General features: G+C 43.3%; 1 protein-coding gene across 3 annotated transcripts in view; it reads right to left on the bottom strand.

Moving 5' to 3' along the window:
- Positions 1-15,899, bottom strand: part of Atrnl1 (attractin like 1) — a 563,418-nt gene that overhangs the window by 246,184 nt on the left and 301,335 nt on the right. The window lies entirely within an intron of this gene.

Here is a 15,899-nt window from a genome sequence, read left to right as displayed (position 1 = left end):
CTCCATCCCCAGACCAAGGGTTGAGCCCTGACCTGCAGGGAAAAAGGAGGTGAGAGGTGTGTTCTATTCTCTCCCCTGGTTCCTGCATCCATTATTCCTAAGTGCTTCAGTTTCCAGCACTTGTCGCTGAGAATTTGATTATGCTTACACAAGTTGGGCAGGAAATTAGAAACCTCAGCATTATATTTTATCAATAAATGAGATCTAACTTGAGCTCACTATGAAGATGTTTAACTATGCTCTAACTGTTGGCTCCTTTGTTTTCTCGCTGAGAGACTCAGCCCCTTTAGTTCAGCATTATCCCTTTCCATTCCAGCCTAGGCATTACTCAATGACAAGCATGAAATCAGAGGTCCAAATGGATTGTCTGAATGAAAAACTAATGTATACCCACACAGACAAACACATACATTTCAAGTAAATGCCTGGGACTTTACACACGGAACTCATTATGCCATCGGCACAGGCAGACTTATTTGTAAAATACCAATCTATACAACATGAATACAAAGTTATTAAAAAGTTATGATGGTACACTACATAAAGAATTTAAAATTCAATCATAATTGTATATAATTAAAATATATACAAAATATTCTTAAGATATTCTATCATATGGAAAAATGATAAACAAAAACAGCAAGTTGCTAAACTATGCAGATGGCCTGATCACACATTTCCTCAAAAAGCATGCCGTGTTATAGAATCACCAAAACTACTGGCTGAAAGAAAACAGAATAAATTCATAAAGTACAATGTGCATGCAAATATATATACATATATATCCATACATTTGCCCTTATACATGGTTTGCTATTGATTTATGTGATAATTAGAATAAAGTAATGGAAATATATGCTTAAAATATTGGTAGTGTCTATCTTAAAACTTAGTTTTCTATACATTCTATTTTCTAATTCTTGTAATGGAAATACATGCTTTTATAATAAAAATACATCACTAAGTGAAAAATCCGATAATTCAAAGTGAAGTGGTAAACAGAAATAAGCAAGACACAGTTATTGTTCTTAGAAAATATTTAATGAAAAGGGCAATAAGCTATTATGCAGGACTGAGGAGATGGATCACCCCTGAAGACCTGAGTTTAATGCCAGGCACCCACTCAAGAGGGAAAGAATCAGTTCCCACAGGCTGTCTTCTGGCTTCCACTTGGGGGCACCCACACTCACACCCATGCACATACAAACACAATAAACAGATAGATGATAGGCAGACAAACAGAGGATGATAGATTAATTAAATGTTAAGACAGGTATGTGGCTTCCATAAGAGGAAGCTGGGTGGTGTGCAGGAGTTCGGGGAGAAGGACTGATAATCACAATGTGCTTCAGGGATTAGGAAGTACTTCTTGGATGCCATAGGGAGCTGGAATGTTGAAGGAGCGACAGTTCGTGCAGCAGCAGATGTAACAGGAGCGGATCTACACAGGTGTGGTTATTGCTGACGTGAACACCAGGGACAAAATGTGATGAGAAACGGGAACCTTCTTCTTCAAGTTCTTCATTGGGGTTTTCTGAATCTGAAGTTTAATTTTCTTTAAAAATCTGAAGTTATTTTTTTAAAGAATCTATTTTTTTTTTCATTTTCCTTTTATTGAATATAGATTCTTTTCTCATATAACATAATCTACTTAGAGTTTTCCTCCCTCTACTGCTCCTCCCTCCCATATCCTCCAGGTCCACTCCCTTTCTACCTCTCATTAGAAAAAAAAAAAACAGGCTTCTAGAATATAACAACTAAACATAACAAAATAAAACACAATAAGATGAAGCAAAAATATCACACTGAAGTTGGACACCGAATCCGAGAGGAGGGAAAGAGTCACACGAGCTGGCAGCAGAGCCAGACACACTGGTTCTCACCCGGGAGTCCCATGGAGCACTGAGCCCACAGTTACAATGGATGCATATGCTGAGGCCCAGGAGCAGAGCCACAGAAGCCCCAAGCCGCAGCTTCAGCCCTGAGCCACCACTTCAGCCTCTGAGCTCACAAGGCCTTGCTTAGTTGACTCAGAGGGCCTTGTCTCCTGCTGTCCTCCATCTCCTCCGCCTCCTATGTGCTTTCTGCCTCCTCTTCTGCAGGGTTCCCTGAGCTCTGAAAGAAGGGAGCTGATGGAGACATCTCACTTAGACCCCCTCCCACAGCCTAATGTCTGCCAGCAGTGTTTGTTCTCGCGGTAGGTCCCTGGGCTGTCTAGTCCCTGGTAATTGGTTACTTGGCTCTCCATGCAGGGTCAGGTGTGTGCTCCACCTTGTGGAGTGAGGCTTGAGTCAAATCAGACACTGCTGGCCACCCCCACATGTTGGATTTGACTTACGGCCCACTCCACAGCTGGACCCATACCTGACACTGTTTGGTGACCAAGCACCAGAGACCTAGAGTAAAACCAAACACGACTGACTGGTCTAAAAGAAGTATCACTAAAATGACTCCTAGTGCTATAGACCAGAGCCTTCTCCAGTCACCATCTCAAGTTATTATATTATATAAAAAAGAAACCCTCCCCTACCAGTGGACTTGGGGAGGGGAATGTGTGGAGAAGGGGGAGGAAAGGAGGGTTGGGAGGGGAGGAGGGAGGGAACTAGAGGGGGGATACAAAGTAAATAAAGTATAATTAAAAACAAAACAAAACAAAATCAGGAAGTTATCATTCTACCTTCAGTTTATCAAGCAGTAAGCGGAAAGGAAGTTTGTTTAACTCAGTGCTAAATCTGAGACTTTTTACTCCCTTGCAGAAACACAACTGCATCGTTCAAGTTCACAACTGTGCTCCTAAAGAGAGCATCCAAAGTTGGGCCCCTAGCTCACCGCCAGCGTCAGGCAGCTCCCTTGGGAGGCCCAGGGCAGCTCGGGGGCAGCTGGGGCTTCACTAAGCAGGAAGAGCGGAGGCTCCTGCTTTGGGACACCTGCTGTAGAGCCCGGGTTAACAGGAGATGGGGGAGCTGCCGAGCACCGCCGCCAGCACGTGTGCGGATAGGCAGGGAATTCTTTCACCTCTCTCCATTCTACACACAAGTGACACAGGAACACGGACTAAAAAACTGATTAAAGAAAACTTTGAATTGGTCAATATAGATTATTGAAACTTGAAGAAACGAAAATTGTTTCGGGTCTATTTAGGTGTCACTATTATACGAGCAGAGCCTATAGGAAGGTCGTTGCTTAGAAAACCTAAAAAGCACAAACTGTTAAGAATATTCAGATGAAATCTGTCTAAATTAATATTATTGATGTGAGTTATTTTTATCCTCTTAATCATTTTCTCTTGTTCTAATCCAAATATATTTTCCTTTTTCTATATCATATGCTCTACCACACATATAACATTTAAGTTTCAATTCATGAGAGAGAAAAACCCCACAATTATTAGGAGATGCTTCTATGAGTAATATAAGAAGAAAAAAAGCCATGTTCTTTCCAAACAAACCACGTGAGCTGGAAATGACAGCCTGCTCCCCCCATCTCGGCCTGGCTGTGTACACGGACCCACGGTGCAGCCTCTTTCTTATCTTTAAAGCACATTATCAACACTTCGCTTGTTTCTGAGGCAGGGTGGGAAGATGGAGAAGATTCAGCTGACACGGGAATGGAAATCACCCGTCACCCAGGAGTCAGCTGAACCCTCCTGCCAGCTGCTGTCAAGATTTCAGCACAGTGTTGGGGAGACACCGCCACGGTGCCTCCAAACACAGGGTGGCTCGTGTGCCGAGTGTGCAAACACACACACACAAGTTCCATCCCAATTAGCAACTGAGAAAGGCCTGACGTTTCCCAGTTGAAAGCCTGTGGTGTTCGGGCTCTCACTGGACATGCAGTCAGACAGCTCCTGGTTTTACTTTATCTTATTGTCTCCTCCCCAGCCTCCCTCACCTCATTTATCAAGCAGACACAGAAATTGAAACAAAACACATCAAGGAAAACAAACAAAGGTGCTTTCTCGGCCACTGTGATAAAACATTCTGCAGAAGCAACTTGGGAAGAAAAAAGTTTATCTGCTGTGTGTTTCCTAGTCAGAGTCCATTACAGAGGACACAAAGTCAGGGCCTCACACAGCAACCACGGAGAAGTGCAGCTCACTGCCACCCCACTGCCCGGGCTCAGCTGGCTTTCACACACAGCACGCATGTCAGCCATCAGCCAGGACCATTGCACAGACACGGCCTCGGGACAATCTGATCTGAGAATCCCTCAGATGACTCTAGACTGTGTCTCACCTAGGAACCCGAGGACAGACCATATCTGGTCATTTTTGCAATGTTAGCCAAAATATGCAGCATATTGTAGATTGGTTAGATAAAATAACCGTTTTTCCTTTCAGCTAATTGAAACTTTTGATATAAGGGTATCTGATATGTGTGAAATTTAGCCATTCTTTTGTTCTTACCTTTATGTGATAGCCTAGAACAATTAACATCCCTGCTATGGAGAGTTACTCTGAAAAAAAAAAATGATGACATGAACTCTGTTCATTTTGTCATTACTGATACTTCTTTGCAAGTTTGCATTTAAGATATATATATTTTTTTTTCAATGCAGTTTATTCAGGAACCTTGAACAATCATCTGACCCTGGGGAAAGCCAGCCCACAGCTTAAATAGCCTCTGGGTAGCCAACCCCAGCGTGCCACGTGGGCAATGCAGATAGGTCCACATACATGGAAGCAAGCCAGATCCTCAGCCTTAGCCAAATGTGGAATTGTTCGTGACAGAGAGCACTCACCATCGGGAAGGTGGAAGGCGGAAACCAGCTCCATCTTTAAGGCACGGCATTACGCAGCTCTCTACAGTTCCCCCTTTTTGTTTTAGACGCCTCAGGCAAGAGTAGAGGTCTGATCTCTGATATTAGAAATAAATCGGGACTTTGTACCGATGTTCATTTAGGTGTCATCCACCCAAAGAGCGTCAGACCCGTCCGATACCTTTTTCTCAGAGGCGGGACCTGGGGCATCAACCCACATGCAATCAGACATGTTCTTCTCTGGGTCGAAAGCGGCTGACCCTGAGTGCAGTGCTTAGCCTCGCATCCTGAGCGTAACATTTTAGCTTTTTATGGTAGCCAACCATGCTTGGGGAGAATGTCCTGCTTCAATGGCTGTAGAGGCCTGAATGGTCATGGCTGCATTACGCTGTTGTGAGACTCTAATCTTGCATATACACCACAGGCAAACCAAGGAGACCAACACCAGAAGGCCTGCTAACGCTCCCATGCCCGCCATTTTTTCAGATGGATTGCTGCAGCCATGAATCATCTGAAGGAATGGGCGTGCATTTAAGATATTTAACCAGGAGCCTGTGGACAAAAATAGAGACTCAAAATGTCCCCCAGGTACCACTGGACCTCTATTCCAGTCCCTAGGGTTGCAGAAAGTCACGAGCATTCTCCTCAGCGTGGCCATCAGCACGGCTCCCAGCACTCCAGGGACGCGCCACACAGACATGGGAGAGGCTAGTTCAAGCGGGGCATTGTGGTATGCAGCTGGACTCAACAGGAAGATCAGCATGGCAAGTTCACCCCCAAGCTACACAGTGAGTTCAAGGCCGGGGTATGCCTCCAAGCCAAACAACCAGAGTATGGCATCATATCCACAGCAGGAGCAGCCGGGACGACATGGGGGACAAACGTCCCTTCATCCTTTCCACACTGACAGTGATCCCACGCACCTGGGGCTTGCTACAATCGCCGTCACCAGTTCTCATTTGAGGAAGCATCACTACGTGCAGAAAAATGAAGCTATTCCCACTTTACGAATGAATGCGTGGATATACTGGGAGGGCGACAGCATGTGAAAACTTAGAGCATGGATTGGACTGAGCTGAAATTAAGATTGCAGACTTAAATCTTATTTTTTAATACTTATGTTAAGATTTACATTTTATTTCGTGTGTATGGATGTTTGCCTGCATGTGTGTATATGAACCACATGTGTGCATTGTTAATGGAGGCAAGAAAAGGGCATTTGATCCCCTGGACCTGAAATTATAAACAATTTTAAGGTGACACGTGGGTGCTGGGAAGCGAACCCTGGTCTCCTGCAAGAACAGAAAGTGTTCTGAACTGCTACTGCTGAGGCACATACCCAGCTGCCGGGCTAAATTCTCAACCACTAGGAAAATACATCCTTTTCAAACCATTCTATTTTTGCATATACCAAATGCAAAAAAAATCCTCCAGGAGTATTACACATTTCTTTTTATTTTATTTTATTTGTTTGTTTGTTTTAATTTTTATTTTTAATTATACTTTATTTACTTTGTATCCCCCCTCTAGTTCCCTCCCTCCTGCCCTCCTAATCCCTCCCTTCCTCTCCCTTCTCCACACACTCCCTTCCCCACAGAGACTGCTTCTGACATGAACTGACTGGCCTGCTCTTTGATCACCTCCCCCTGAGGGGGGAGCAGCCTTACCAGGCCACATTTCTAAGTCACAGAAAAGGGAAATGCCAAGTCATGAAATTGGAGACCTGTTATACAGCGCTAAGTCGTAACAGCCCTTCTTGTTCTTAGTTCTTACATTCAGCGATGAATTCAGGTAAAAATCTTAATGATGTATATGCAAAATTCAGAAACATCATTCTATATGGGAATTACATACTGAAATTTTAGCGGTTACGTAGAAGAAACTGCTTGTCTAAACGGATTCTCCGTACAAGTGCATCGGCTCTACCTGGTGTGTTGCAGAGATATTTGTGTACTCCAGTGAACATACAGAAGACTGACTGCTTGGAGAAACGTCCCTGGCCTAGGGTCACACAGCAAAGCTTTGTTGAGAGGTTTCTGCACTTATTTATATCAATAAAAAAGTCACTGCAGTTCACAAGGAAGAGATTCTCCCATGAAAGGAGCTGATGGGGGCACGCCAGGGGCACAGTGACCCTGGACTAGAGCGCCGGATGCAGAAGGCGCCGAGTCAGGTTTTAACTCATAAAAGTCAGACACAGTTGCGATGCTGCAATGCAATATCCTAGTGATATGCTATCAATACTGGAGATCAGGCATTCTGGTACTCAGGGCTCTCCAATTCCACTATTCATTACAGTCATGATCTGGATCTGCTAAGTTCTTATTTATAAATATTATATTTCCTTTAAACCAATATCACAGTCCACCACAAATGTGACTATGGAGCAAAAATGAAGGATTTCAATGATGCAACATAAATTCTTGTTATGTTTAAGGGCAATGGCTTACTTTAAACAAACCATTTGTTTGGAGTTTTTATTTTCATTGTTTTTTAAAAACACCGAAGTAGTTTAGTATGTCATCAGAAGCTTACAAATAAGGTAACAATTGGAAATTAATGAACAGTTAAATTCAAAGAAGCAAGACATTTAAAAAAATGGTATGAATTTACTCTTTAAAGCCAACCCCCCCAAAAAAAAACAGAAACAAACAAACAAAAAACAAAAACAAAACACAAAACTCCAGCAAAATTAAACCTAGCAGTAAAAAAAGACCTTGCTGGAATGAACAACCAAAACCCATGAAATTGTGGGGGTCTGATTTGTCTGTGTGCTTGCTTGGTTTTCAGTAGAACTGGAACCCAAACTCACTGCCTGATGCAGGTGTTCTACACCCGAGCTGTATGTCTGAGCCTTGAGTCCATTTGAAATGTCTACATTTTAGAACAGTTTGTAATATAGAATTTAGAACAGTTTGTAATATAGAAGACATCAGCTGCCGGACACACTCAGGCTTCAGAACCTTGAGATCAGAGAACTAGGAACACAAATATCCTCACATAACACACATTAACCCTGCCAGAAAAGAGCAAAGGAATGTGTGGGCTCCACGACTAACTATGCATTTATGAATTAACTTTGCAGAGAGCAGGGTAGACAGTGAAAAGAATGTATGAGCATGTACACATTCAAATGAAACGTGTGCTCTGCTTCCCCACTCATGGATAAGCAGCATCTCATAAACTGTATATCTAAAAGTTTGCCCAAAAGGCTTATGAACACTGAACTTCCCTTCAGAACCTATGGCAAATTTTTTCAAATGCCTTCAGTGTTGGTGAATATTTTTACTCTTCAAAAGTGGTTGTCAAGTATGAGCAGCTCAAAGCTCTAGAGAGAGGTTTGAGCAAGGTAGAGAGATGTCAATCCAAATAAATACCATGCCATGCTATAGACCTTTCTTTGACTTATTAATTCTCTGTATTTGTAAAAATAATATGGTAAGAGTAAGATGGACTTATCAAATTTATAAACCTTTGCTTAGGAGAAAAACAAGTCACAGAAAATCTCTGACTTCCGTAACCAGCAAAGACCTTGTTGAAGAATACATGCAGAACTTTTTAATTTTTTGCATTGCTGTTTACACTGCTCAAGATATTAAACACATACCAAACCCACTCTAGGCAAGCGATTCATTAATTCCCAGCCCGGGCAATCTCGCCACATTCATTAATTCCCAGCCCGGGCAATCTCGCCACATTCTATCACAGCATTTTAGCTGCTGCAAAAAGAAATCCTGTGTTCAAGACCAGTCACTCTGTCCTCTACCCATTCAGTACATGGGACCCGCAGAGTCTCATTTTGCATTTATAGGTTCATCTATCCTGGCCACCTCACATACATTGACTCATATACTACAAGGCCCTCTACCACTGGTATTTTCATTTAGCTATGGTTTTAATGCCATTCCTCTTAGAGCATTTGGAAGGTACTCCACTCACAACAGGGACACTGAAACGCTTCTCTTGGATGAATAATAATACGTCCCACAGGTGTGCAACGCTTTGTTTATTTATTCTTCAGTTGATCAAACGTTGGACTATTTCACTCATTGACTTTTAGAAACTGGTCCTGGTTTACAAGTGAAAGGTGTATGTATTTTTAGGACATACATGATGGATGTCTAAACTAATTCAAATAGAGTATGAAATGTTGAATCAAGCTGATTATCATAGGTATCCTTCACATGCTTCTAATTTGCTTGTGGAATGAAAATATATTTATTTTTTTTAGCAACCTTCATATATACATTACACTGGTGTTATTTATATCGTGCAAACAACTTCTCTCCAGCGCTGCCGGGAACACAATGGAGCAAGGCCACCCACGCAAAGCCGGAGCGTGCTCGCACTAACAGCACTCTCTGTTGTTAATGTCATGAACATAGTGTTGACATGGAGACCTTCAAAACTTCCCTGTAAGCCACGTTTCCCACAAAAAGTCTGCTTGAACAAGGATCTTGGTTGCAGTACCAACTTGACAACCTCAACCCTTGAGCTTTCCATTTTCACTCTCTGTGTGAAGGGAAGTATCATTATTTTGTCAGTATAAAACTTGAAGGTTTCAAAGGAGACCTTAGGTAGTTGGCAGTCACTGCCATTTTAATTCTGTGTCTGCCAAGTGCCTGCACGCCTGCTGTGTGCCGCATGCTGTGATGGCGCTGCTGCTTCCTACCTTGCCGCTGCTCCAATTAGTTAAACTTTAAACTCTTGGTGGCCAACTTTCTCAACTGGCTTCTCAAAAAAACACTCTTGGCATTTGGGGGCCAGGTGACGCTACATTTACACAGTTTCACCCCATATATATATATATATATATATACACACACACACACACACACACACACACACTAGGTATATAAATACAGTAGATGTAACCCAATCCCAAGACTGGGAGTTGCATTTGGTAACAAAAGACATAAAGTTGGGGCTCTGTCTCCATTATCTGGTGGTTTCATTTAGATTTTTTCACATGTGTACCTGTTTGGGAAGCTTCTACAGTAGTGAGTTCCCATAATACCCCTCAAATGGCCCTTCCTTTTAGCTGTGTCTCCCTGCGTTCCCTCCTCCCCCATCTGGTCCCCCAGTTCCCACAACTGTTCCTAACTATCTACTCTCTTCCCCTTTCCTAATGAGATATACCACCCCACTACACACCTAACCTCTGGGGTCTATGGAGCGCAGCTTTGTAACCACTGACTCAACAGTCAATACCTACACATGAGGGAACACACACCATGTTTGTCAGTCTGAGTTACCTCACTGAAGATGATTTTCTTCTCTTTCCATCCATTTACCTGTAAATTTCATTATTTCATTTTTTATTGGCTGAGTAATACTCCATTGTGCAAACATAGCACATTATCTACTCTTGAGGGAAATTCAGGTTGTTTTCAGTTTCTTGCTGTTATGAATGCAGCAGTGATGAACATGGAGGAGCAAATGCCCCTGTGATGGGATGAAGCATCCTTTGGGTATAAAAAGAGGGTATTTTGTGGATGGTTTGGTTTTGTTATGTAAACATGTTTTTGTTTTAATCCCAGGTGTGGGATGGATTCAGATGATCCACAGCAGCAGACTATTGGCCTGGTGCGGGCTCTGAGAGGAGCCTTTTGCCGGCTGCAGATGGTTTAAATCTGAGAACTCTGGAGAGGGAATAATGCCAGAGCCCAGAGAGAGAGAGAAGAGAGCTCTGAGAAAGAACAAGGCTGCTCAGGCTCCCCCTGCTGCCCCTGGCTGCTGTTGATGCCGCTGGATGAGAAGAAGCTGGAGATCTCCTGAAATGAGGATTGGGTTTGCCCTAAGGAACCTGACGACCCTACCCAGCAGGAATTCGCTGAGAAAACTCTGCCCCCATCCCCTCTAACATGCTTTCTCTCTTACCTGGTAATGGGGTATTTGAAAAGACTGGGGTGGAGCAAGGAAAAAGAGGCAAAAGAAGCCAAATAAAATAGCGTTAAGAAGTAAGGCTGACAGCGTTGTAAAGCTGGATCTTGATGTGTATCAATTCCCATATTTCAGAGGAACCATCACACTCATTTCCATAGTGATGGTACAAATTTACACTTGCACCAGCAATGGATGAGTGAGGGGCCCTATGGGACCCTTGCAAAAGCCAGGCTTCTGCCCAGACTATAGGCTGTTCTCTACCAACTGACAAGAAGCCCCCATTGCTAGAGCAAGTGCCGACGTGACTCAGTGAACACAGAGAAGTTGAGCTGGTGCCTACACAGAGTCCTCACCCTACAGTGTAGTGTCTTTCCTATAGGAAGGCAGTCTGTGGGCTACCAAAAGAGAAACAGAAACACCAACCCAACCACAAACCCACTGATGGACAAGCGTCCTTCCTGCAAGTTATGCTAGGGCAACGGTGGCCCAAAGGTTGTGGGAGTGACCAACCAATGCCTATTTTGACTGACGACCCACTCCATGAGATAAAACCCATATCCAATGCTGCTTGGTTGACCAAGAACCTGAGACCAGATAGCCAGGGACCTAGGATAAAACCAAATGCTACTGTTAAACACAGACACACACACACACACACAGCAATAAGATGACTCCTCTAGACAGTCATCAGCTTCTTGCTCAGCCATCATTGGAGAAGCTTTCTGCTGCAGCCGATGGAACAAATCCAGAGGCCCAAAGCCTGATATTATACAGAGTGAGAGACCATGAATGGGCTGTCTCCATTCCCTACCCCACCCCACCCCCAGGGACCAGGGAACACCGTGGAAGAGAAAGCAGAGAGAGTCTAAGAGCCCAAGGGGATGGAGGACACCTGAGAAAAGGCTGTTGGAATCGACACGAGGAGGGTTGGCAGGACCTCACAGAGATGAAGGGAGCATGCACAGAGCGTGTGTGGGCCTGGATCAGGTCCTGTGTGTATGTACTGTGTCTTCCATGTGTATGTTTTCAGAGGATTTCTGAGCGTATGAGTGGGTCCCTGATTACTGTGGCATCCCTTGCACTCTTTCCCTTCTGTTTATTTTGTCCAATTCCAATGTGTTAGTTTTTGTCTTATATCATTATTATATTATATGACATTACATTATTACATATTATATTAAATCCCTTAGAGCAATGGTTCTCAACCCTCCTAATGCTGCAACCCTTTAATATAATTCCTCATGTGGCGGTGACCCCAAACTTAAAATTATTTTTGTTCCTACTCCATGACTGTAATTTTGCTACTATTATGAATCATAATATAAATATCTGATGCTCAGGTTATCTGATATGTGACCCTTATGAAAAGGCTGTTTGATCTTAAAATGGTTGTGACCCAAAGGTTGAGAACCACTGCCTCGGAAGTTTGTTCTCCAATGAGACGGAACAGGAGTGGCTTTGCATGGGAGTGGTGGTGTGGAGGAACTGAGAAGCAGGAGGAGGAAAAATGGAATCCAGATTTGCTGTGTAATTTTTAAAATAGAAAAAAACATTTAACAGTGGCACAAAATTACACATAGGTTATATAAAATACTGAGAGAAACATTATTTTTCTTCAAACATGCTGATCTTATACTGGTCATAGAACATGTAACATGAGGTAACTGACGGCTCTCCAGGACACTGCTTCCTGTTCCTCCCTCACAGAATAACCAGCACTGTGAGATTAGATAAACACTGCAGCAGAAGATAACCCGGGCATTTGACCCAAATTTTTTAATGTAAAATTGAAATGCTAGGCCAGGAGTGTGGCTTTGCAGGCCAGCAATTGTTTAGAAAGTGCAAGGCTGGGGCTCTAGTCCCAAGCATGATGAATAAATAAATTATAATTTTAATAATAAAATCCAATTATATGAGCACAGATTTTGCTATGAACTTGATTTCTCCAGCAAAGGTAACAAGGTCAGTAAGTGCTGTGTGGTCTCCTAAAATGAAAGCCGTCAGTTATGTATCTGTAATTTTTAAGACTGAGAGTCCCTGAGGTGGAGTACTGGCCATTGCTGACCACTAACTGTTTGGGTTATACTGTGCACACTGTCTATTTTCCATGTGCCTCAGTTTCCCTGAGAGAACAGTGCTAGAAGCCCTTCAGCAGTGCAGTGTTGGTAACCATCAGTAGCCTGCTGTCCAGATGAGATCTGCTGTAAGCATCACTGCTCCCGGTTCTCTTCTGCGTTCTCCGCATTCACCAGGCACCATCAGACATTTTACCATCTGGCTGTCAGCCCCAGCAGCCAAGTGGCCAAGTGAGACAACTCTGGAATAACATGTCTAAGCTGCACCAATTTATCCCCGGCCTTAAACTTAAACAAACTTCAGAACTTAGTATCTGGTGACATGGATTTTTAAATGCAGAAACAGTTAAGAAACAGAATAGCATGACACAGAGCAAGGTGACCTGAATCTTTTAGAATTCACCACTGGGTAAAATAAGAGGTAAATTAAGAAGTGAGCAGTAAGAGAAAATACTCTCAAATGGTTTTGATTCTAATTCTAAAAAAGGAAAATCTAGTATTTCCCTACATCCAAAAAATAAACTTAGAAATGTGAAGAGAGGCTACTTTCCTATAAAATCATTTGTATGATGACTTTTCAGATATTGGAAAGGAACTGTAAACCTTGATGTTAAAAAACATGAACACAAAAAATTGCACAATTATCTTATGTTTTAACTTTATTACTGAACTATTGAACATTAAATTGTGTCAAAGTGATATGCTTAGCTAGTGACCTGCACAAAGTTAATAAGCAAAACAGTGACACTACATTGAACTAAACCTTTTTTATTTATTTATGTATTAGTCACAACAAATTAGAAATAGAAATTACTGAAAAGGTTTATAGTGCCCTCACAGGATATTCCTGCTCATGTAATAGCCCGGCCAGGGAAATGGCTTTAGGGACTCCACGGCCAGCACGAGCTGCTTGCTGCCCTTCTCTGTGATAACCTGAGCATATTCTCCCCTCTCTCAGAATTTAGAACATCTGACGCCACAGTGAGCTCAGAACAAGGAGACTGAGTTTCCTAATGGTGTCTACAGGGAGTCAGCTGTGCGGGAGCAGGCAGTGAGCCAGGCAGCTTGAAAGGCTGAAGGCCTCGTATGAGGAACATCCGAAAGGGATGGGAAACGCACTCAATGAGAGCAGGAGGTAGCGAAGGACGTCACTGTAGAAATGGTGCCTTTAACCTGGAATCATGGAAGAGCCTTCCAGGATGAAAGCCAGCTAAGGAGGAAGCTGTGGAGAAATGGGAGGGCCAAGCAAGAGCAGTGCCAATGCCAAGGTGGGTGCCAGGAATCCATATAAAGGGCCTGCCTTTGTGAGAGGGACACACAGCAGCCAGAGAATGCGAACACTCATGTGCTCATGGCACTGTGTCCTTCAGGCCTAGAAAAGTCATGACCATGGCCTTGTCCGTAAAACACACAATCTCAGCAGGTCCCTGCTGTGCATCCTAACACACGCTAACATTTGTCAGTCCTCAGCACGTAAAGTTTTGCTTATTTACTAAGTACTCCATCATAAAGGATGTCTAGAGGGGACCATTTTCCTATATTTTTATTGAAAACATTTTTATACAGCAGACTATGATTGTAGGCTCCCTCCCCCAGTGCCTCCCAGATCACCCCTAACTTCCTCCCACCCAAATCCACACCCTTTCTTCCTCTCTCTCACTAGAAAACAGATAGGCATCTAAAAATAATAATAGGATAAAACAAACAAACAAACAGACAGACAGAAGAAAAAGAGCCAAAGGAAAAGCACAAGAAACAATACAGAAACCGAGACATATATGTTCTCACTCAGAAATCCCATAATACATATGTAGAAGACCTGTAAGGTCTGCATAAATTAAAAAGCCCCGACAAAGCGTTCTGAGACACACAGCCTCTAAGCGTGTCACTGAGTTCGTTCTGGGTCAGCCATGTAGGCCGGCCATGGGGCCTGCCCTTTAGTGGTTTAAACACCCAGGGTGACTCCCCTGGAGGAAACTAACTTTCCCTTTGCTAAGGGTTCTCAAGTAGAGACAGCTTCCCGGCTTGGGATGAGGCTTTTGTCAAGTCCTCTCTCCACTCTGGGACCCCATTTTCAACCCCTATGGGAACATCTGGGGATTTCCATCTCTGGCAAACATGAATTTACCACAGCACCAGAAGCTGTTCACAAGAGGTTTCCAGACTGTGCTCTCACCAAGTACGCTGTCCACAGACGCCCTCCTCCAGATGGATGGAGGGTCCCTGACAGCACAGAGCAGAGTCTTCTCACTCACAATGCCTATTAGAGGCCTATTAGAGGTCTACATGTTTTAAATTTTTTAATTAAATGTATTTAATTTTATTTATTACAATTTATTCACTTTGTATCTCAGCTGTAGCCCCCCTCATTCCCTCCCAATCCCATCCTCCCTCCCTCATCTCCTCCCATGCCCCCTCCCCAAGTCCACTGATAGGGGAGGTCCTCCTCCCTTTCCATTTGACCCTAGTCTATCTATCAGGGCTCATCAGGACTGGCTGCATCATCTTCCTCTGTAGCCTAGTAGGGCTGCTCCCCCCTCAGGGGGAGGTGATCAAACAGCCAGTCACTGAGTTCATGTCAGAGACAGTCCCTGTTCCCATTACTAGAGAACCCACTTAGATCTGAGCTGCCATGGGCAACATCTGTGCAGGGGTTCTAGGTTATCTCCATGAATGGTCCTTGGTTGGAATATCAGTCTCAGAAAAGTCCCCTGGGCCTAGAATTTTTGGTTCTGTTGCTCTCCTTGTGGAGCTCCTGTCCCCTCAAGGTCTCTCTCTCTCACCCTTCTTTCATGAGATTCCCTGCACTCTGCCCAAAGTTTGGCTATGAGTCTCAGCATCTGCTTTAATACCCTGCTGGGTAGATTCTTTCAGAGGCCATCTGTGGTAGGTTCCTGTCCTGTTCCCTGTCTTCTCCCTCTTCCTATGTCTATCCCATTTGCCTTTCTGAATGATTGAGTATCTTACCCAGGGTCATCCTTCTTGCTTAGCTTCTTTAGGTGTACAGACTTTAGTATGATTATCCTATATTATCTGTCTAATATCCATTTATAAGTGATCTGAAGTTGTACTATACAGCAACAATAATAAAAACTGCATGGTGCTGGCATAGAAACAGACAGGTTGCTCAATGGAATCAAACAGAAGACATAGAAATAAACCCACACACCTATGGATACT

Source organism: Meriones unguiculatus, chromosome 1 (genome assembly GCF_030254825.1).
Source record: "Meriones unguiculatus strain TT.TT164.6M chromosome 1, Bangor_MerUng_6.1, whole genome shotgun sequence".
In the NCBI taxonomy this organism is placed as follows: domain Eukaryota; kingdom Metazoa; phylum Chordata; class Mammalia; order Rodentia; family Muridae; genus Meriones; species Meriones unguiculatus.
The sequence above is the reverse complement of the archived record's forward strand: the minus strand, read 5'-3'. Positions and strand labels throughout refer to the sequence as shown.